At 45.9% G+C, this 22,918-nt stretch overlaps 1 protein-coding gene across 1 annotated transcript in view; it reads right to left on the reverse strand.

Moving 5' to 3' along the window:
• Positions 1-20,515, reverse strand: part of LOC144502584 (tubulin beta chain-like) — a 172,624-nt gene extending 152,109 nt beyond the window's left edge. The window contains exon 1 of the mRNA XM_078226693.1: positions 20,511-20,515. The gene's annotated coding sequence lies outside the window, so the exon portion shown is untranslated. The remainder of the gene's footprint in view (positions 1-20,510) is intronic.
• Positions 20,516-22,918: the final 2,403 nt, after the last annotated feature.

Genomic DNA, 22,918 nt, shown 5'->3' on the forward strand with positions numbered 1-22,918 from the left:
GTTCTTACAGGATGTGCTGTGTGAAGAGTTATAGTCAAGGTAGTTGTGGGAGTCGGTGGGTTTGTAATGGATACTGCTGGACAGTTTATCACTTGAAATGGAGACAGAGAGGTCAAAGAAGAGAAATGTCAGAGATGGACCATGTGAAGGTGATTGAGGGGTGGAAATTGGAAGCAAGATTGATAAATTTTGCCAGGTCTAGACGAGAGCATGAAGTGGCACCTTTATGGGTTATGTGGAGCATTCCCTGTTCCAATCCTACTCAGGCCCCCTCTCACAACTCCTTTATCGGTACATTGACGACTATTTTGGTGCCACTTTGTTATAAAGCGGAGGTTGATCCCCCTCTGAGAATTGACACCAAATCACCCAAAGAGGAATATCTCGCCCTATAATCTGTAAAAAGTATGTGTGAAGTTGTGTGACCTGCTCTTCAGCAACTTCCAGTGATTAAATACAAACTAAATCCCTGTCACTTACTCTAAAATCAACATTAACAATTTATTTATCGAACTAACAGTGAACAAATTAACTAAACTCTTAACAAACCAAATAAATCCCTTCTAACTGTTAACTATTCCCCAATAAAACAAGATTCTAATGGTATGCTGTTGCAATGAATACAATTCCCACTCATTAACAAAAATAGAATTTAGTCTGTCTAAATTACAATCAGGGTTTGTGTTTTCCAGAATATTCTGGCCCTTCTCTGTTGATTCTTCTGTCTGGGACTTCTTTCTTCTTTAGTATCTTTGTTATCTAGATGGTGCTTTCTCGAAGACATAGATGAAGCTATGAGAGCCAGTGATTCTCTCTCTCTGAGAGCTGCGAGCTGTTTTCTCTGGCAGGTGGCAGTTGCTCTCTCTTTTTGTCACACTGCCTCCTTCTTTATACCTGTGATGATATATCAATATTTCCCACAATAGGATTGGTCCTAGGTTGTTAAAACCATTAGATTTAAATTTAATAGGTTCTTGGTATCTAAGTGCCTGATTCAAATTGATTGGCTTAATTCAAAATCCTGTTGTCTTGGTAAAAACTGCTGCTTGGCCTTTCGATACAGATGTTTCAGTTTGGGCTCTCTATGTACTTGCAGTTTAAGTCTCTAAGCACAGAAAAAGCACCATCTTTTAACGGGATCATGCAATGGTTTCTCCCAAGCATTTTACAATTTTACAAATACCAAACTATAATTACTCTACTCAACTCCACAACAATTTCATGCTCTCATTGTTCGACCGGAGCAAGGCAGAGAGGGAGTGATTCGTGGCAGGAGTGCTGAGGGTAAGAGATTTATTCTTGGTTTTTACCTTTCTTTTTCGTGGAGTTTTTTTGTTTTTTTTTAACTGCAATCCGGAAGGGGGCCACGGAGTAGTCTGGGAAGGGCTTTTCTTTTTTTTTAGACTGCACAGGTGTCTGAAGTCAGCCAGTAGTGCGCGTGAGGTTTAAAAAACAGGCCGCACTATCCAGCGGGCAGCGTCGTTAGCGGACAGCGGAGTGAGCAGGTAGCAGAGTGAAGGCTGAAGGGCTTTGGCTCAACGGGCTTAGGCGGAAACGGGCGAGGCAAGGTAGGTTTAGTTCTTAGTTGTTTCCTGTGTTATTTGAAGAAAGGGGGAATTACGAGTGTGAGGCCAGTTTGTTGTTCTCGGTGTCGGATGTGGGAGGTCCTGGAGTCTCCTAGCCTCCCGGACGTCCATATCTGTGCCAGGTGCGTCGAGCTGCAGCTCCTAAGGGACCACGTTAGGGAACTGGAGCTGCAGCGCGATGACCTTCGTCTGGTCAGGGAGAATGAGGAGGTGATTGAGAGGAGTTACAGGCAGGTGGTCACACCGGGGCCACAGGAGGCAGACAAGTGGGTCACGGTTAGGAAGGGGAAGGGGAAAGGTCAGGTACGAGAGAGTACCCCAGTGGCTGTGCCCCTTAACAATAAGTACTGTTTGAGTGCTGTTGTGGGGGGACAGCCTACCTGGGGGAAGCAACAGTGGCCATGCCTCCGGCACAGAGTCCGGCCCTGTAGCTCAGAAGGGTAGGGAAAGGAGGGGGAAGGCAGTAGTAATAGGGGACTCTATAGGCGATTCTGTGGACGCAGACAAGAAACCCGGATGGTAGTTTGCCTCCCTGGTGCCAGGATCCGGGATGTTTCTGATCGCGTCCAAGATATCCTGAAGTGGGAGAAGAGCCAGAGGTCGTGGTACATATTGGTACCAATGACATAGGTAGGAAAAGGGAAGATGTCCTGAAAGGAGAATATAGGGAGTTGGGAAGGGAGTTGAGAAGAAGGACCGCAAAGGTAATAATCTCGGGATTGCTGCCTGTGCCACGTGACAGTGAGAGTAGGAATGGAATGAGGTGGAGGATAAATGCGTGGCTGAGGGATTGGAGCAGGGGGCAGGGATTCAGGTTTCTGGGTCATTGGGACCTCTTTTGGGGCAGGTGTGACCTGTACAATAAGGACGGGTTGCACTTGAATCCCAGGGGGACCAATATCCTGGCGGGGAGGTTTGGTAAGGCTACTGGGGAGAGTTTAAACTAGTCTGGTTGGGGGGTGGGAATCAAATTGAAGTGACTGGGAGAGAGGAGGTTAGCTCACAAATAGGGAAACCATGCCGACAGTGTGAGAGGGAGGATAGGCAGGTGATAGAGAAGGGGAGCGCTCAGACCGAAGGTTTGAGATGTGTCTATTTTAATGCAAGGAGTGTTGTGAATAAAGTGGATGAGCTTAGAGCGTGGATCACTACTTGAAAATATGATGTGGTGGCCATTACAGAGACTTGGATGACTCAGGGACATGACTGGTTACTTCAAGTGCCGGGTTTCAGATGTTTCAGAAGGGACAGGGAGGGAGGCAAAAGAGGTGGGGGAGTGGCACTGTTGATCAGAGATAGTGTCACGGCTGCAGAAAAGATGGACACCATGGAGGGATTGTCTACGGAGTCTCTGTGGGTGGAGGTTAGGAACAGGAAGGGGTCAATAACTTTACTGGGTATTTTCTATAGGCCGCCCAATAGTAACAGGGATGTTGAGGAGCAGATAGGGAAACAGATCCTGGAAAGGTGTAATAATAACAGAATTGTCGTGATGGGAGATTTTAATTTCCCAAATATTGATTGGAATCTCCCAAGAGTAAGGGGTGTAAATGGGGAGGAGTTTGTTAGGTGTGTTCAGGAGGGTTTCTTGACACAGTATGTAGATAAGCCTACAAGAGGAAAGGCTGTCCTTGAGTTGGTATTGGGAAATGAACATGGTCAGGTGTCAGATCTCTCAGTGGGAGAGCATTTTGGAGATAGTGATCATAATTTTATCTCCTTTACAATAGCATTGGAGAGAGATAGGATCAGACAAGTTAGAAAAGTGTTTAATTGGAGTAAGGGGAATTATGAGGCTATCAAGCAGGAAATTGGAGGCTTAAATTGGAAAGAGGTTTTCTCAGGGGAATGTACGGAAGAAATGTGGCAAATTTTCAGGGAATATTTGTCTGAAGTTCTGCATAGCAACGTTCCAATGAGACAGGGAAGTTATGGTAGGTTACAGGAACCATGGTATACAAAGGCTGTAATGAATCTAGTCAAGAAGAAAAGAAAAGCTTACAAAAGGTTCAGGGAGCTAGATAATGTTAGAGATCTAGAAGAGTATACGGCTAATAGGAAGGATCTTAAGAAGGAAATTAGGAGAGCCAGAAGGGGTCATGAGAAGGCCTTGGCAGGCAGGATTAAGGAAAACCCCAAGGCATTCTACAAGTATGTGAAGAGCAAGAGGATAAGACGTGAAAGAATAGGACCTATCAAGTGTGATGGTGGGAAAGTTTGTATGGAACCGGAAGAAATAGCAGAGGTACTTAATGAACACTTTACTTCAGTATTCACGATGGAAAAGGATCTTGGTGGTTGTAGTGCAGACTTGCAGCGGACTGAAAAGCTTGATCATGTAGATATTAAGAAAGAGGATGTGTTGGAGATTTTGAAAAGCATCAAGTTAGATAAGTCGCCGGGACCGGATGAGATGTATCCCAGGCTACTGTGGGAGGCGAGGGAGGAGATTGCTGAGCCTCTGGCGATGATCTTTGCATCATCAATGGAGACGGGAGAGGTTCCGGAGGATTGGAGGATTGCGGATGTTGTTCCTTTATTCAAGAAAGGGAGTAGAGATAGCCCTGGAAATTATAGACCAGTGAGTCTAACCTCAGTGGTTGGTAAGTTGATGGAGAAGATCCTGAGAGGCAGGATTTATGAACATTTGGAGAGGTATAATATGATTAAGAGTAGTCAGCATGGCTTTGTCAAAGGCAGATCATGCCTTACGAGCCTGATTGAATTTTTTGAGGATGTGACTAAACACATTGATGAAGGAAGAGCAGTAGATGTAGTATATATGGACTTCAGCAAAGCATTTGATAAGGTGCCCCATGCAAGGCTTATTGAGAAAGTGAGGGGGCATGGGATCCAAGGGGACATTGCTTTGTGGATCCAGAACTGGCTTGCCCACAGAAGGCAAAGAGTGGTTATAGATGGGTCATATTCTGCATGGAGGTCGGTCACCAGTGGAGTGCCCCAGGGATCTGTTCTGGGACCCTTACTCTTTGTGATTTTTATAAATGACCTGGATGAGGAAGTGGAGGGATGGGTTGGTAAGTTTGCTGACGACACAAAGGTTAGAGCTGTTGTGGATAGTGTGGAGGGATGTCAGAAGTTGCAGCGAGACATTGATAGGACGCAAGACTGGGCGGAGAAATGGCAGATGGAGCTCAACCCAGATAAATGTGAGGTGGTTCATTTTGGCAGGTCAAATAGGATGGCAGAATATAATATTAAAGGTAGGACTCTTGGCAGTGTGGAAGATCAGAAGGATCTTGGGGTCCGAGTTCTTAGGACGCTCAAAGCAGCTGTGCAGGTTGAGGCTGTGGTTAAGAAGGCGTATGGTGTCCTGGCCTTCATCAATCGAGGAATTGAGTTTAGGAGTCGTGAGATAATGTTGCAGCTATATAGGACCCTGGTCAGACCCCACTTGGAGTATTGTGCTCAGTTCTGGTCGCCTCATTACAGGAAGGATGTGGAAACCATAGAAAGGGTGCAGAGGAGATTTACAAGGATGTTGCCTGGGTTGAGGAGCATGCCTTATGAGGATAGGTTGAATGAGCTCGGCCTTTTCTCCTTGGAGAGACGAAGGATGAGGGGTGACCTGATAGAGGTGTATAAGATGTTGAAAGGTATTGATCGAGTGGACAGTCAGAGGCTTTTTCCTAGGGCTGAAATGGTTGCCACAAGAGGACACAGGTTTAAGGTGCTGGGGAGTAGGTACAGAGGAGATGTCAGGGGTAAGTTTTTCACTCAGAGGGTGGTGGGTGCGTGGAATGGGCTGCCAGCAACGGTGGTGGAGGCGGATTCGATAGGGTCTTTTAAGAGACTTTTAGATAAGTACATGGAACTTAGTAAGATAGAGGGTTATAGGTTATAGTAATCGCTAAGGTAGGGACATGTTTGGCACAACTTTGTGGGCTGAAGGGCCTGTATTGTGCTGTAGTTTTTCTATGTTTTCTATGTTCTATGTTTTCCTCAATCGTGGTTTTCCACCCACTGTGGTTGACAGGACTCTCAACCGCACCCAACCCATCCCCCGGGCCACTGCTCACATCCACTCCCCTCCCTCCCAGAACCAGGATATGGTCCCCCTTGTCCTCACTTTTCATCCCACCAGTCTCCACATTCAAAGGATCATCCTCTGCCATTGCCGCCTACTCCAGCATGACGCCCTACCCAACACATCTTCCCCTCACCCCACCCCCGCTGTCCGTATTCCGCAGGGACCATTCTCCCTGGACATCCTGGTCCACTCTATCACACCGAAAACCTCACCTCCTTCCCACGGCACCTTCCCATGCAATCGTAGAAGATGCAACACCTATCCCTTTACCTCCTCCCTGCTCACCGTCCCAAGTCCTAAATACCCCTTCCAGGTGAAGCAGCGCTTCACATGCACCTCCTTCAATCTAGTCTATTGCATTCGCTGCTCCCAATGCGGTCTACTCTACATCGGAGAGACCAGATGCAGACTGGGTGACCGCTTTGTGACCACCTTTGGTCCGTCTGCAAGCAGGACCAACACCTTCCTGTCGCTTGCCACTTCAACACACCACCCTGCTCTCCTGTCCACATGTCCGTCCTTGGCCTTTTGCAATGTTCTAGGGAACCCCAATGCAAACTGGAGAAACAGCACCTCATCTTCCGATTGGGCACTTTACTGCCTTCCAGACTGAACATTGAGTTCAACAACTTCAGAGCATGAACTCTCTCCTCCACCTTTACCCCATTTCCATTTATTTTATTCCATTTCATTTCATCCTATTCGTCCATTTTATCGTCTTTCTTTCTCACCTCCATTTTTCCACTTTCCTTTCCAGCTCTCCTTCTTGCCCCCTCCCCCCACCCCCTTCAGGGCAACTTCCACATTCCTCTGTTCTGCCGTTCATGCATTCTGATCACTTAATGGACACTTTTCAGCACCTTCTCAGCCTTCTATATCCTTATTTACATTCCCTTTGTCCCATTCCTCCCCCCCACCCACCCCTGCATCGTCATTGCATAAATCTCCGCTGATTCTCTTTGCTCCTAGCTCTGACGAAGGGTTATCTGGACTCAAAATGTTGGCTCTAATCTCTCTCCACAGCTGCTATCAGACCTGCTGAGATTTTCCAGCATTTTCTGTTTTTGACTCCGATAACACTTGTTGTCTTTCCTATTAATGTTGCTACAAAGACAAGACGAGTGAGAAAAATAAATCAAGAAATTCGGGAGAAGTCATTGTTTTAATTTTGGTGTAATAGGAATCAGCCACTCCCTGTCAATTAACCATGAAATATTGCAAAATCAAAAAGCAATTAGAATTTCTACAAAGATAATTTTAATAGAGTACGACTCTGAAAAGTGACTCACGAAGAGACTTGCATTTATACTCAGCCTTTTACAACCTCTGGATGTCCCAAATACTTTACAGTTAATAAAGTACGTTTTGAACTGTAGGCACTTTTGAAATGTAGGAAACAAGGCAGCCAATTTATGTACTGCAAGAGCACACAAACAGCAATGTGATAATGACCTGATAATCTGTATCACTGATGTTGGTTAATAAATAAATATTGGCCAGGACATCAGAGAAAATTGCCTTAACCTTTTACAAAATAATGCTATAGGATCTTTTACATCCCCCTTGAGAGGGCAAATGGGACTTTGGTTTAAGTCCTCCATAAAGAGTTTCAGGTGGCCGAACCGTTGTTCTGATGTGCTGATTCAACTCCCTTTGCTTCACCATGGACCAGGTTACCACACATCAGGTAAGTTACCTGGGTTTCTTCCTGTAGCTGCTCCAGCTCCTTGTTCTGATTTGACTTAACTGAGACTACCAAGGAGGCTTCCAGTCTACCCCCCTAAATTATTGCCGAGGAGCAAGTCTATTCCATCCACAGGTAGAATAGAGAAGATTTCTATTGTAACCGGCCCCAAAACAAGGTTACATTTCAGGCAGACCTGATATAAGGTTAAATCTCACGGGATCCAGGGTGAGGTATCTAAATGGATACAACATTGGCTTCTTGACAGAATGTGGAGATGCCGGCGTTGGACTGGGGTAAACACAGTAAGAAGTTTAACAACACCAGGTTAAAGTCCAACAGGTTTATTTGTTGGCAAAAGCCACAAGCTTTTGGAGCCTTAAGCTCCTTCTTCAGGTGAGTGGGAATTCTGTTCACAAACAGGGCATATAAAGACACAAACTCAATTTACAGAATAATGGTCGGAATGCGAATCCTTACAGCTAATCAAGTCTTAAAGGTACAAACAATGTGAGTGGAGAGAGCATTAAGACAGGTTAAAGAGATGTGTATTGTCTCCAGACAGGACAGCCAGTGAGATTCTGCAAGTCCAGGCAAGCTGTGGGGGTTACAGATAGTGTGACATGAACCCAATATCCTGGTTGAAGCCGTCCTTATGCGTGCAGAACTTGGCTATCAGTTTCTGCTCAGCGACTCTGCGCCATCATGTGTCGTGAAGGCCGCCTTGGAGAACGCTTACCCAAATATCAGAGGCCAAATGCCCGTGACTGCTGAAGTGCTCCCCAACAGAAAGAGAACAGTCTTGCCTGGTGATTGTCGAGTGGTGTTCATTCATCCGTTGTCGCAGCGTCTGCATGGTTTCCCCAATGTACCATGCCTGGACTTGCAGAATCTCACTGGCTGTCCTGTCTGGAGACAATACACATCTCTTTAACCTGTCTTAATGCTCTTTCCACTCACATTGTTTGTACCTTTAAGACTTGATTAGTTGTAAGGATTCGCATTCCAACCATTATTCTGTAAATTGAGTTTGTGTCTTTATATGCCCTGTTTGTGAACAGAATTCCCACTCACGTGAAGAAGGAGCTTAAGGCTCCGAAAGCTTGTGGCCTTTGCTACCAAATAAACCTGTTGGACTTTAACCTGGTGTTGTTAAACTTCTTACTGTTCTTGACAGAAGGCAGAGGGTGGTTGTAGTGGGTTGTTTTTCAAACTGGAGGCCTGTGGCCAGCGCTGTGCTTCAGGCATCAGTGCTGGGTACGCTGTTATTTGTCATTTATATTAATGATTTGGATGAGAATATAGGAGGCATGGTTAGTAAGTTTGCAGATGATACCAAGATTGGTGGCATAGTGGACAGTGAAGAAAGTTATCTCCGATTGCAACAGGATCTTGATCAATTGGGCCAGTGGGCTGACGAATGGCAGATGGAATTTAAGTTAGATAAATGCGAGGTGATGCATGTTGGTAGATTGAACCAGGGCAGGACTTACTCAGTTAATGGTAGGGCGTTGGGGAGAGTTACAGAACAAAGAGATCTAGGGGTACATGTTCATAGCTCCTTGAAAGTGGAGTCACAGGTGGACAGAGTGGTGAAGAAGGCATTCAGCATGCTTGCTTTCATCGGTCAGAACATTGAATTCAGGAGTTGGGACGTCTTGTTGAAGTTGTACAAGACATTGGTAAGGCCACACTTGGAATACTGTGTACAGTTCTGGTCACCCCATTATAGAAAGGATATTATTAAACTAGAAAGAGTGCAGAAAAGATTTACTAGGATGCTACCCGGACTTGATGGCTTGAGTTATAAGGAGAGGCTGGATAGACTGGGACTTTTTTCTCTGGAGCAAAGAAGGCTGAGGGGTGACCTTATAGAGGTCTATAAAATAATGAGGGGCACAGATCAGCTTGATAGTCAATATCTTTTCCCAAAGGCAAGGGAGTCTAAAACTAGAGGGCATAGGTTTAAGGTGAGAGGGGAGAGAAACAAAAGTGTCCAGAGGGGCAATTGTTTCACACAGAACAAGCTGCCAGAAGTAGTTGTAGAGGCGGGTACAATTTTATCTTTTAAAAAGCATTTAGAGAGTTACATGGGTAAAATGGGTATCGAGGGATATGGGCCAAATGCGGGCAATTGGGATTAGTTTAGGGGTTTAAAAAAAAGGGCGGCATGGATAAGTTGGGCCGAAGGGATTGTTTGCATGCTGTAAACCTCTATGACTCTATATAGGATTATGAACCTGATATAGGGTTATGAGCTTGTGCCCACCTTCAATATCCTTTACTAGGACCACATGCTCTGATGGGATGGTCATGCCTTTTTCCAGCATTAGTGCAATTGGTTGGCCCCTGTAATGTGAACATGTCACTCGGCTTGCTTGTCTCTTCAGAGGAGGATGGGGGCCATCTTTATTTTAATCAGAAGGTAACCCTCAGGGCTTTTGTCAGACTCTACTGCACCCTTGGTGGTACTTCTGGAGTGGTGACTGATGATAGGTAGGGCCACAGATATGTTTACCGTATCACCTGTGAGGGTACCCTTTCCTGTTACTGGCTTTGTGAACCCCAATAAAGCTCACTGGTTTCCTCATCAGTCTCCAGCAGTCAGCTTTGTTGTGCAGGCAAGGCAAGTGATTAGGAAGACGTTTATTGCAAGGGGAATGGAATATAAAAGTAGGAAGGTTTTACTACAGCTTTGGTGTCACCACATCTGGAATACTGTGAACAGTTTTGGTCTCTTTATTTTGAAAAAATACGTAACTGTGTTACAAGCAGTACAGAGAAGGTAAACCTGACTCATTTCTGGGATGAGGGATTTGCTTTGTGAAAAAAGGTTGAATAGGTTAGGTCTATGCCCATTGGAGTTTAGAGGAGTGAGAGGTGATCTTATTACAACATGCAAGATCTGAAGGGGACTGGAACAGTGTAGACACTTGTGGGAGAATCTAGAACTAGGGGATACAGTTTAACAATAAGAGGGCGCTCTTTTAAAACGATGGTGAGGAAAAACATTTTTTTCTTGGAGGGTTGTTAGTATGTGCAGTTTGCTTCCCCAGAAAGCAATGGAGCCTGGTCCATTGAGTTTATTTAAAGCAAAATTAGACAGTTTTTTCATAAACAAGAGAGTCGAGGGTTATCGAGGACAATGGCGTTGAGATCACTGTAAGAGTTTTAACAACACCAGGTTAAAGTCCAACAGGTTTATTTGGTAGCAAATACCATTAGCTTTCGGAGCGCTGCTCCTTCGTCAGATGGAGTGGAAATGTTTTCACTCCATCTGACGAAGGAGCAGCGCTCCGAAAGCTAATGGTATTTGCTACCAAATAAACCTGTTGGACTTTAACCTGGTGCTGTTAAAACTCTTACTGTGTTCACCCCAGTCCAACGCTGGCATCTCCACACGTTGAGATCACTGCCAGATCAACCTTGATATTATTAGAATGGAAAAGCAGGCTCAAAGGGCTGAATAGCCTACTCCAGTTCCTAAATCCTATGTTCCTATGCCTTATTGCAGTGAAAAGACATTGGCTTTTGGGAATTGTTCCAACTCTCTGCTGCTTCTTTCTTGTCTTGAGGATGGACAGGAGTACCACCTTGGGTGCAGTAGAGTTTTATTTTCTCTCATCATTACACTATCTCTTATTGTTCTCCCACACTCTGTCCTTGCTGGATTCCTGGAGATTAGTAGCAACAGGTTTAGTTTAATTAAAGGGTTTGTGTTTAAGCTAATTCCATACATTCAAGAGGCATCAAATTAAATCCTTGAGAAATATTGGCTTTAATTTTGGTGTAATAGGAATCAGTCACACCCTGTTCCATTAACTACAGAATATTACCATCACCAAAAGGCAGTTTGAACCTCACCAAACATAATTCTAGCTAATAGAGCAGTACTGAGAGAAAAGTAACTCTCCAAAAAAGAGACCTGCATTTACATAGAGCCTTTCACAAACTCAGAACATCCCAAGCAGTTTACAGTTAATGAAGTACTTTTTGAAGTGTTTGAAATGTGCCATGGCTGCCTGTTTGTGCACAGCAAGATCCCACAAATAGCAATGTGGTAGTGAGTTTCAGCTTCAGATGTTGCTTGATGAGTAAGTATTGACTAAGACACCAAGGGAAACTGTCTTCACCTTTTTCATAGTAATGTCATGGGATCTTATACGCAGCCCTGAGAGGGCAAATGGGACTTTAAGGCCTCATCTTAAAGTCAGCTCTTCTGACAGTTCAAAACTCATTTATTACTGCACTGGAATGTTAGTCTGGAGTGTGTATTCAAGCCTCTGGAATGGGGCTTAAACCCACGAGCTCCAGGTCAAAAATGTGAGTGCTATCAACCGAGCCACATTTGTGATATATATAAATGATTTGGAAGAAGGTGTAACTGGTGTAATCAGCAAGTTTGCGGATGACACGAAGATGGCTGGACTTGTGGATAGCGAAGAGCATTGTCGGGCAATACAGCAGGATATAGATAGGCTGGAAAATTGGGCGGAGAGGTGGCAGATGGAGTTTAATCCGGATAAATGCGAAGTGATGCATTTTGGAAGAAATAATGTAGGGAGGAGTTATACAATAAATGGCAGAGTCATCAGGAGTATAGAAACACAGAGGGACCTAGGTGTGCAAGTCCACAAATCCTTGAAGGTGGCAACACAGGTGGAGAAGGTGGTGAAGAAGGCATATGGTATGCTTGCCTTTATAGGTCGGGGTATAGAGTATAAAAGCTGGAGTCTGATGATGCAGCTGTATAGAACGCTGGTTAGGCCACATTTGGAGTACTGCGTCCAGTTCTGGTCGTTGCACTACCAGAAGGACGTGGAGGCGTTAGAGAGAGTGCAGAGAAGGTTTACCAGGATGTTGCCTGGTATGGAGGGTCTTAGCTATGAGGAGAGATTGGGTAAACTGGGGTTGTTCTCCCTGGAAAGACGGAGAATGAGGGGACATCTAATAGAGGTGTACAAGATTATGAAGGGGATAGATAGGGTGCACGGTGGGAAGCTTTTTCCCAGATCAGAAGTGACGTTCACGAGGGGTCACGGGCTCAAGGTGAGAGGGGCGAAGTATAACTCAGATATTAGAGGGATGTTTTTTACACAGAGGGTGGTGGGGGCCTGGAATGCGCTGCCAAGTAGGGTGGTGGAGGCAGGCACGCTGACATCGTTTAAGACTTACCTGGATAGTCACATGAGCAGCCTGGGAATGGAAGGATACAAATGATTGGTCTAGTTGGACCAAGGAGCGGCACAGGCTTGGAGGGCCGAAGGGCCTGTTTCCTGTGCTGTACTGTTCTTTGTTCTTTGTTCTTTGTTGACACTAATTCTAATTAACTACAGTTAGAATAAAATGCGTATTAGATTTAAATTCTTGTCATCATAAACTCTAGGTTAACAATGCCCTGTCCCAATTAAATGCCTGTTAAAACAAAACTTGCTATAATGAAAATAAACATCATCACATAAACTCCTGTTACACAGCTGTTACAATTAAGCTCCTGATATAATGAAATGATTACATAATACAACATTATGATATACCTTATTGTATTTAATTGTATTCTAACATGCTACTTTTACAATATAATGATACCATTTTATTGTAAGTTGTTCTCATAGTCAACCATGTTACACTTACAGAAGGATCTGCTTGTTGGGCCTCAGACAAGGTTTTGCTGAATGCCTCTTTTTGTTCATTTAAATCTCCGTAGAAAGTTTCAGACAGCTAGACCATTCATAGAATCATAGAATACCTACAGTGCAGAAAGAGGCCATTTGGCCCATCGAGCCTGCACCGACAACAATCCTACCCAGGTCCTATCCCCGTAACCCCACGTATTTACCTTGCTAATCCCCCTGACACTAAGGGTCAATTTAACATGGCCAATCCACCTAACCCGCACATCTGTGGACTGTGGGAGGAAACCAGAGCACCCGGAGGAAACGCATGCAGACATGGGGGAGAATATGCAAACTCTACACAGACAGTGACCCCAGGCGGAAATTGAATCTGGGTTCCTGATGCTGTGCGGCAGCAGTGCCAACTACTGTGCCACCATGCTGCCCTTGGGCGATCACATTGGGTGATGTGCCTGAATCTAGCTCAACTCCTTCTAGTAGATGTTGCTTTGCATTAGACTAAGTTGCCACACAATCAGGGAAGATACCAGGGATGTCTTCCTGCCATTTTTCCATCTCCCTGACCTCACTTGGTTTATTTGAGACTACCGGGGAGGCTCCCACTCAGCCTCCCCAAATTATTGCCCAGGAGCAAGCCTACTGGCAGACTAGGGACAATACCTATTGCAGGCTTGTCCAACATATGGCTCCCAGGCCACTACCCAGCCCCTGATGCCTCTGTATCAGACCCACAGAGTCACTGTTCAAATTACAGGTAGGTTCAATGAATGACTCTGCAAGACCTGCTCCTTCAATCACAGGCCATTTTTTTATGTGTTTGCTGTTGATAGGTTCACCAATCAGCCTATTAGTAGCAAATTCTGAAAAGAAACAGTCTCTGATTTCTCTGTGAAAAGTTGAGAGACTTATTTTTCTTGTCACAGAGCACGCACTCTCTTCGCACCGGTGCTGGCCCCATAAAATGCTCAAGTTGGTGAAGGGACAAGGAAGACCATGAGAAACTGTAGAGGAGCAGCAACAATGCCTGCCTGCCCCCCCGCTCATCCTCAGCAGCTGGGGTCTCCGACAGGGTGGTGTGAGGAAGAATATCCTTTCATTGCATTCCATGTATCTCCACAGTGATAAGATGTCCAAATTTCATGGGCCCGGGCAGGGAGTGAGTGAGTCTATGTGATTGAGTGAGTCTGAGAGTGAGTCTGTGTGAGTGCGTTTGTGGGTGGGATTTTCCAGCCTCGCTCGTCCCAAAACCAGAAAATCCCGCCTGAGGTCAACAGACCTTTCCATGGTCCACCCCTCACCCTCTCCAATTCCCATGGTAGGTGGGACAGTAACATTCACCCCGGTGAATGAGTGAGTCTGTGAGTGAGTAACAGTGTGGCTGTGAATCTGGGTGAGAAAGCGAGCGAGTGAGTCTGATTGAGTCTAGGTGAGTGGCTGAAGGCCTGAGTCTGGGGGAGTGAGAATGGATGAATACGTCTGGGTGAGTGAGTGAATAAGAGTGAGAACTCTGAGATGAGGAGTGAGCTGAACATATACACATACACGTCCTGGCCTCCTCCTCCTCCCTCCACAAGACCCTATCCACCATGCAGACCAGGAGTGAAGGAGGAAAACCCTGGCTGAAAGGCACCCTGCTTCCAAACCTTGCTTTCATATGAATTCTGCTGAGCGCAGCAGGGATTGTATGTAACCAGAGATGAATGCAGTGTCAATGTTAGTTAAACCTAACTCCATAGCTTGGCCCTAGTCCATGCCCCTTCCCTGATGACCAGAACTTGATGTCAAGTCTGTCTGTCTCCAGCTCTGCTTCTTAAGCAAAAGGTTTGTGCAGGCAGGGTAAGTCACGCTTCTCATGTATCCACCTGCATCCATTATCATTACACCTCCATAGTGCTCTCAGTCTCAGCCAATTCACAGGGCCCCAACACTCATCCCCCCCACCACCCCTGCTTTCTCCTGCCCCAATGAATCCTCCCTCACATCCCTGCACCCATTCACCTATCATGCATACCAGACATCCTTACCATCTGACCTGGCATGAATCCTGCCTACACTCTCCTCATCTGTCTCACTGCAGGACAAATTCGAACACAACTGGCATAAGAGGACACAGCCTGCCAGAGTGATGTTTGAGCTGAAGACCCTTATACCCCATTTCAGAAAAGAGCTCTTGAGCTGGCCAAAGATGAACAGGACTGGACCTATGCAGAGGACAAGATAGGGACAAGAGACAAAAGTGAGAACCCTGCACACATCCAACCATTCCCACAGCCTCACATGAGTTCACTTTCTTCTCTCCTGATGCCCCTGTATGCAATAATGCCATTTGATTCTCTTGCTGAGCAATCAGTTAAACAGCCCGGACCTCCTTTTATTCCCTGGAGACAATAGACCTGAGCAGCTCCGAGGGAAATATCTAGGAGTCTAGCATTGAAGAGGTGTCAGCGCTGTCAACCACACCCTCCACCAGCTTAGATACTCACACTTTGATGGGAATAACTAATAGGCAGGTTTCTGCGTCACTCACTGGTGGACACCTCACAGCTGATGATCCACAGCAGGTAGAGGTGGGGATGTCCCAGGGATCGAGCATTCGGAGGGATACGGGAGCCCTGGACTCTGCTGAGCTTTGGTCAGATGGCCTGCCCCTGGGTTCGGGTGTACCCATAGCTGCTGGAGCTGCAAAGGCAGATTCTTGAATATCTCGAAAGGATGTCAGCATCCCTCCTTAGGCTGCAATGTCAGCTGGAGGAATCCCATCGCCTCTGTCTGAGGAGATGGCACCATCACTCCAAGACAACGAGGCCACACTGTTACGGTGGCACCTGCAGTGTAGACCTTGGTGTAGATTGTGCACTTCGTGGCGGAGGATGCTAGCAGGACATCAACTGCATGCTGCAGGCACTTTAGGGAATCCGTCAGGTCCAGAGGACGGTGGACTTCTAGATCTCATTTTAGCTGCTCCCCCATTCCAAGGAGGAGCCAAGGAGCCCCAGGGACTCACAGGGGAGAGGATTGGCAAATGCACATGGATTGTCCAGCCCATCTGACTCCCTCCTTCTTATTCGGACAGACCTCCAGCCCTGCACACCTTGGAAGGTAGCACTGAAACACCCATGCTGACTGAAAGCAGGCATGGATCCTCAAGGTCCAGGCCCTTCAGGAGACACCCGCCATGGTAATCTCGGCAAGGGGGCGCAGATGTCAGCAAGTCGCTTCTTCTCCAGCTGTGAATCCTAGATGTAGCGGGAGAATGAGAAAGGTCAAGAAAAGATAAGTAATTTAAACCCCAGCAAAGGGAATCAAGTAGTGCTAACTACGCACAGGTGCCAGACCCTTTGGAGATCTAGAGGCCCATAACAATGAAGGCCCACTAAGGCCACAAGAAGCAAAACCCCCGACCCCCCCTCCATGCCAGGAATGGCATGTACCCTTTAACCTGCATTGTGATTGGGTGGCTGCCGTATCTCTGAGGAGGTCAGTGGCTTGCTTGCCTCATTAGAGGGAAGCACAGACATATTTTCTTTGAACATAAAGCAACTCTCCAGGTTTTGTCAGACTCTACACACATTGGTGGTACTCCTGTCCATTGTGCCACCTAACAGAATATCTATACTTTTATTGGCTTTGTGAATCCTAATAAAATTCACTGGCTTCCACTTCAACAACCAGCATTTGGCTTTGATGTGCCCTATTCATGCAGTGAACACACACAGGCTTTTGGGAATAATTCTGCCCTTTGCTGTTGCTTCTTATCCTGAGGGGTCCATGTGTTCTCATTTTTATTCTCTCATTATACATCTCCTACTGTTATCCCACTTTATATTCACCCGACCTCTGGAGATTAGTAGCAAAGGGCTTTGATTAACCAGGTGTTTGTGTGTAAGCTTATTTTAGACATAAAAATTAACATACAGAATTCTTCTGAAATTTCAGAGAAGTCATTGGTTTTAATTTTGGCGAAACCGGAATCAACTTTTTCCTTTCTCATTAATCACAAAATATTTGTCACCTAAAGGCAACTTGAATTTCACCAAACATTATTCAAATAAATAGAGCAGTACTGAGAGACAAGTGACTTTCCAAAAAGTGAAAGACTTACATTTATATAGAGCCTTTCACATCCTCAGGACATTCCAAGCACTTTACTGCAAATGAAATATTTTAAAAATTCAAGTCACTTTTGAAATGTGCTGCGGCAGTCAATTTGCAGACAAGCTCTGACAAACAGCAATGACCTCATAATCTCTTTCAGTGATGATGATTGAAGGATAAATATTGGCCAGGACACCAGGGGAAACTGTCTCAACCTTTTTAAAAATAATGTCATGGGATCTTTTATTTTCGCCTAAGAAGGACTTTTGGTTTAAACTGCACTTTTGACATAGTAGGACTCCCTCAGTACTGCACTGGAGTGTACTCAACCTTCTGGAGGGAGACTTAAACCCATGACCTCAGCTCAAAAATATGAGTGATTTGTTGTCCTGGTGAGGAGGAGTGAACTTGCCCCCCCCCCCGCTCCTAATTCAGTCCCCTTGACTAGCCTCAACAAATGTTTAAAAAAAAATATTTTCCCCACAAATTTTCCAATCCAGGTGTATTTGCCTTTTAATAAGGAGCCAATAAAACCAGGCTTTTGAACCAAAGAAAGAGTAAAATTAATAGTTACTAAACCAAGAATAAATGATAAAAGTTGCGATAACACACACATACAGATTTCAGAGGTAGGAGAAGCTAGGAGTCCAAACAAAAGTTAAAAGAATTTACAGTTAAGTCCTTTGCTTGTCCCTGGTGGGATTTTCTGCCCTCCCACAGTGTGCTTTAAGGTGGTGGTGGCAGCCTGCCATTGGCTGGTGGCAGGGTCTTCCGGTGCTGCCACTGTCCATGGGGCTTCCCGTTGTTCACGCCCTCCGCCACTGGGGAACCTGTGGCAGGGGGTCGTCGTCAGCAGGACCGAAAGATCCTGCCTATGGGAACAGCCATAAAATCCTGTCCTGGGTAACTGCACCTTGCTGGAGTCAATTTTAGCATCATCAAGAGAATGAGATTTCTTACTCCTCCTTTAACTAATTCATAAACTTGTCTGTATTAACAGGTCTCGCAGTCTTTGTTGTCAGGCAGTAATTATGGCCGCGATTCTCCCAAAAGTGCTGAATTGGCGGGAAAACTGTTCCAAATCCTGACTGTTTTGTCAGTTCAGCTTCTCACCCAAATCTCCCCACTCTGTGCACTGCAGAGGCCCAAGTCGGGGATCTCATTAAAATCCCAGGGGGATGGGGCCTATTCACACCGGAGTTTGACAGTTCTGGAACTCTACGCATGCGCAGTGGCCCTGATCTGTCAGACTCCCTGTTTGCTGGCCAGCTCAATCGCTGGCCAGCCCGGGACCCCCGCAGTGCTGACCCTCCAGCACCCCCCACAGCCCAATCGCGGCCCCCACAACAATTCCTGGGCCAGCCCTGCCCCCCCCCCCCCCAGTCCCGGTGCGCCCCGATGCACAGCCCCCCGCCCCTCCAGGAGTTGCGATCCCCCCACACCCCCCACACCAGCATACCCCCCCACCCCAGATCCCCTCCCCAGGGGGCAGGCACCCCCCGGCAGACCAATCTTCCCCAGGCTGTCCCAATTGCTGCCCTCCCCTCATCCCAGACTGATCCTGTCTGCAGAGTGGCAGCGGGACCCCCCACGATCATCTCTAGGCTCTGCCCATAATAGGCTCTGCCCCCTTGGCACTGCCCAATGCCTGATAGGCAGTGCCAAGGTGTCCCCAGGCATGGGCTCTTTGCCCCTTTGGCAGTGCCAGGGGGCAAAGGCTGGCACTGCCAGGTTGTCCATGCCCAGGGGGCACCAACCCCCACCGCCCAACCCCCTGGGGGGGCCCCGATTGCCTCCCCCTTCATTCTTGCGGGGTCTCCCGCTAGTTCTCCAAATGTGGGGAGCTAGTGTAAACCCTGCCGGAATGAAGTACTCCTGGCGGGGTGGGAGTTTCAATCAGGACCTGAAAGTTCCCGATAATGAACTGCTAAACATATTAAAAATACATTTAAAAAAGATTCAAATGACTTACCTGCCGGTTTCCAGCGTGGTCTGACCGGCGACTGTTTGCCGGCTCTGGGAGGTGCGCATGCATTCCTGGCGCATGCGCAAATCCCGATACAAGGCCGGCGATGCGTATCTCCCACCGTGACCCACCAGAAAAGTTGCGGGTCGTGATGGGAGAATCGTGCCCTATATTTTTGATCTTCTCACCACAAGCTTTTTTCTCACATTATTCAATCCTATGCTTTTTGATCTACATTAGCTACATTAGGGGCAGCACGGTAGCACAGTGGTTAGCACTGCTGCTTCGCAGCTCCAGGGACCTGGGTTCGAATCCCGGCTCGGGTCGCTGTCTGTGTGGAATTTGTCTGCATGGGTTTCCTCCAGGTGCTCTGGTTTCCTCCCACAGTCCAAAGATGTGCGGGCTAGGTTGATTGGCCATTCTAAATTGCCCCTTAGTGTCCCGGGATGCATAGGTTAGAGGGGTTAGTGGGTAAATATGTAGGGATATGTGGATCGGGCCTGGGTGGGATTGTGGTTGGTGCAGACTCGATGGGCCGAATGGCCTCTTTCTGCACTGTAGGATTCTATGATTGAGCTTGAGTGGCCGACTCCTAATTCGTATGTATTTAACACCATTATTTTAAAATTCCTCCATGGTCTCTTCCTATCACTGTAAATTCCTTCAGCCTGACAGCTGAAAGGCGTCTGCATTTCTCTAAGGGTAGCCTCAATTTCCTTCAGCCCACCATTTATGACCATACCTGCATAGGTCCTAAGCTCTGGAATTCACCTCTGCCTCTGCATTTCTCTCCCTTACTTTAAGGTGCTCCCTCAAACCTACTTGACCTGGCCTCATGTGGTCCTTAGTGGTTCAGTTCAAATTCTTGCCTGGCAATGCTATGGTTACATATCTCGAGATGTTTTATTACATTCGGCTTCTTCTTTAGAAATCCACTGAGTTGAGGATGACTTATTTCCAAATTAAAATTGAGTTTTCAGGTGACTGAGCAGTCCAATGTGCAACCTACAGTCTGTGTCACATATGGGGCAGCGATGGTCGAGGAGTGAGTGGGTGGGGTGCCTGGGCTGCCACACACTCCTTTCACTGTTGACGCTTGGCTTCAGCTTGCTCTTGGTGATGAAACTCAAGGTGTTCACCTCCACTTTGGGTGGTCCAGAAATTCCAAGTGTCGGTGGGGACATTATAAATTAAATTTATATTGAATTAAAATTCTAAATAAAACACATTTTTAAAAAACCAGATATTAAATACATGTTATTAATGCAAGATGTTGCTGTATCATATTAAACCTCCTTCCTGTCATCCCATTTGAAATCAGATTGGTGATATTATGCTGTTAATCCATTCTGGGATAGGAAGTTGTATCTGTTGAGTGTGTGTGCTTGGGATTGATGGCTGAGATCCAATGTACATGGTGGTGGCCAAACTTGGTTTCAAACATGGTAAGCCTGCCTTGAAAGCAAGAAGCCATAGAATCAAAGAAATGTACAACACAAAAGACTATGTGGCCCATTGTGACTGTGCTGTCTGTAAAAGACATCGAGCCCCATCCCAATTTCCAGCATTTGGGGTGGAATTTTCCTGTTTGGCCACCACGGGAATCGTAGCGGGCAGGGCATGGACCGTGCAAAGGTCCGTAGACCACGAGCAGGATTTTCCGGTCTTGGGCGAGCGCGGTCGGAAAATTCTGCCCTTGGTCTTGCGACCTGTAAGTTACAACAATGCACATCTAAATAGTTTTTAAGTGTGATGAGGGTTTCTGCTTCTTCTACCCTTTCAGACAATGAGTTCCAGTCACCCGGTGCCCTGTGTGTTAAAAAGTGCTCCCTCAACTCCACTCTAATCCTTCCGCTGGTTACTTCAAACCTACACCCCCTGATTATTGACCTCTCTGTCAAGGGAAATATATCCATCCTAATCACTCTTTCTGGACCCCTCATAATATTATGAAACGCAATTAAAACTCAATCAGCCTCCTGTATTCCTACCTGCCACCTCCAAATTTTCTCACAGCCCAAATTCTCCATTCTTGGAAGCATCTTCTTAAATCTTGCATGTACCCTCTCTAGTTCAATCACTTGCTTCCTGTAATCTTGGTAAAGGAATTGCAGCCCAAGGATGTTTAAAAGTCTGATGACCAATTAGATTTGATCCTGAAGCTGTATACCATTTCTTTTGTTGATGCTACAATTAGCAACTTCCCCCCAACTCCAACAAACTGATCAGAAGTCGTTGGTCAGGATTGCAAGTGCAATTTAATGCTCAACTTTCACTGCTGCTTGAGAAAAACTGACACCATTACATTTAAAGAGGGCTTTTGATGCACTTTGAGAGACTTCCTGGACACTTTGTCAAGACTTCACCCAACACTCTATCCTCATATATCTTTACTTTCTTTGAGTTAAAATCCTGGAACTGTCTTACTAACCACACTGTGGATCCACCTGCACTACCTGGACTTTAGCAGTTGAAGAAGGTAGCTCACCATCACCTTTTCAAGGGCAACCAGAGACAGACAACAAACATTGGCCTTGCCAGCGAAGCTCACATCCTGTGATCAAATAAGAAAATTCCAGAAATATACCTAAAGTCTGCACTAAATGAGAGTGTACTGCTATTATATCTCATATGTTTCAGTGTAGGAGTCACGAGGAAAACAGAATGGTTGATCATGGGGATTTCGCTTGGTGGTTTCCTTGGCCTAGATGAGGAATGGAAGGAGGAGATGATGCCAGGCAGAGCAACACCATCTGCTGGAGGAGAGTAAGAGAGAAGGGATAGGAGGCCAAGGTGGGGACCAGATTCATGTTAACTTGCTACATGCTCCACAATCTGGTGGTAAAGAGAGATAAGACATATCGTTGGTGAAAAGCTAAGGACCCACAAAAAGAGGATGAGGTACAGGAGGAGGAGAAAGCTTGGGAGACCGGGGGTTGTGGGGGGGTGGGGGAGGGGGGGGGGGTGGGGTGGGGGGCACAAGAGGGTTCCAGAAGAGTGGTCCACACTGGGGAGGGTCACGTGTTCTTCACTATCAAACTTAGGAACTCTGTGGACACATGACCGTCCATGACTGAGAATCCATCAGGTAGTTCTTCATCTGTACTCAATCCTTTCAACATCTGGCCCATAAAGAACGCAATAAAAAATCATCAGTTTCATCAATATCTCATTATTATGATCACTCTTTAATTTTGAATAACAACAAACATGAAACAAATAACAGGACAGCCAGCAGTCTGGAGACAATACACATCTCTTTAACCTGTGCTTAATGCTCCCTCCACTCACATTGCCTGTATCTTTAAGACCTGGTTGGCTGTAGAGATTCACATTCTAATCAGTATTCTGTAACTTGATTTTGTGTCTCTGTATGTCCTGTTTGAGAGCAGATATCCACTCCATCTGACAAAGGAGCAGCGCTCCGAAAGCTAATGGCATTTGCTACCAAATAAACCTGTTGGACTTTAACCTGGTGTTGTTAAAACTCTTACAGTCTCAGTACCCAGGCTATTGCTTTTGAGAAAATTCTACCTGTAATTGAAATGAGACTATTGTGAGGTTTCTGAGGAAAGAAACAAAATGCAGTGAAAATCTGGAACTCTGAACCCCGAAAAGGTTGCTGAGGCTGTGAGTCAATTGAAAATTTCAAATTTAAGATCGATAGATTTTTATTGGGAGAGGGTATTAAGGGTTCTAGAACCAAGGCAGGTAAATGGCATTAAAGTACAGGCCAGCCATGATCTAAGTGAACATTGGAATAGGATTGAAAGGCTGAATGTTTTGTTCCTGTTTCTATATTCTATGCTGTCAAATGAAGAAACCTTTATACCCTGGATATACTTGCTCCACATATTGATAGGATGAATAAAAGTTAGGTTAAGTGGTCTTTAGTTGGGA

The sequence above is a fragment of the Mustelus asterias genome, chromosome 13, assembly GCF_964213995.1.
Source record: "Mustelus asterias chromosome 13, sMusAst1.hap1.1, whole genome shotgun sequence".
Taxonomy (NCBI): Eukaryota; Metazoa; Chordata; class Chondrichthyes; order Carcharhiniformes; family Triakidae; genus Mustelus; species Mustelus asterias.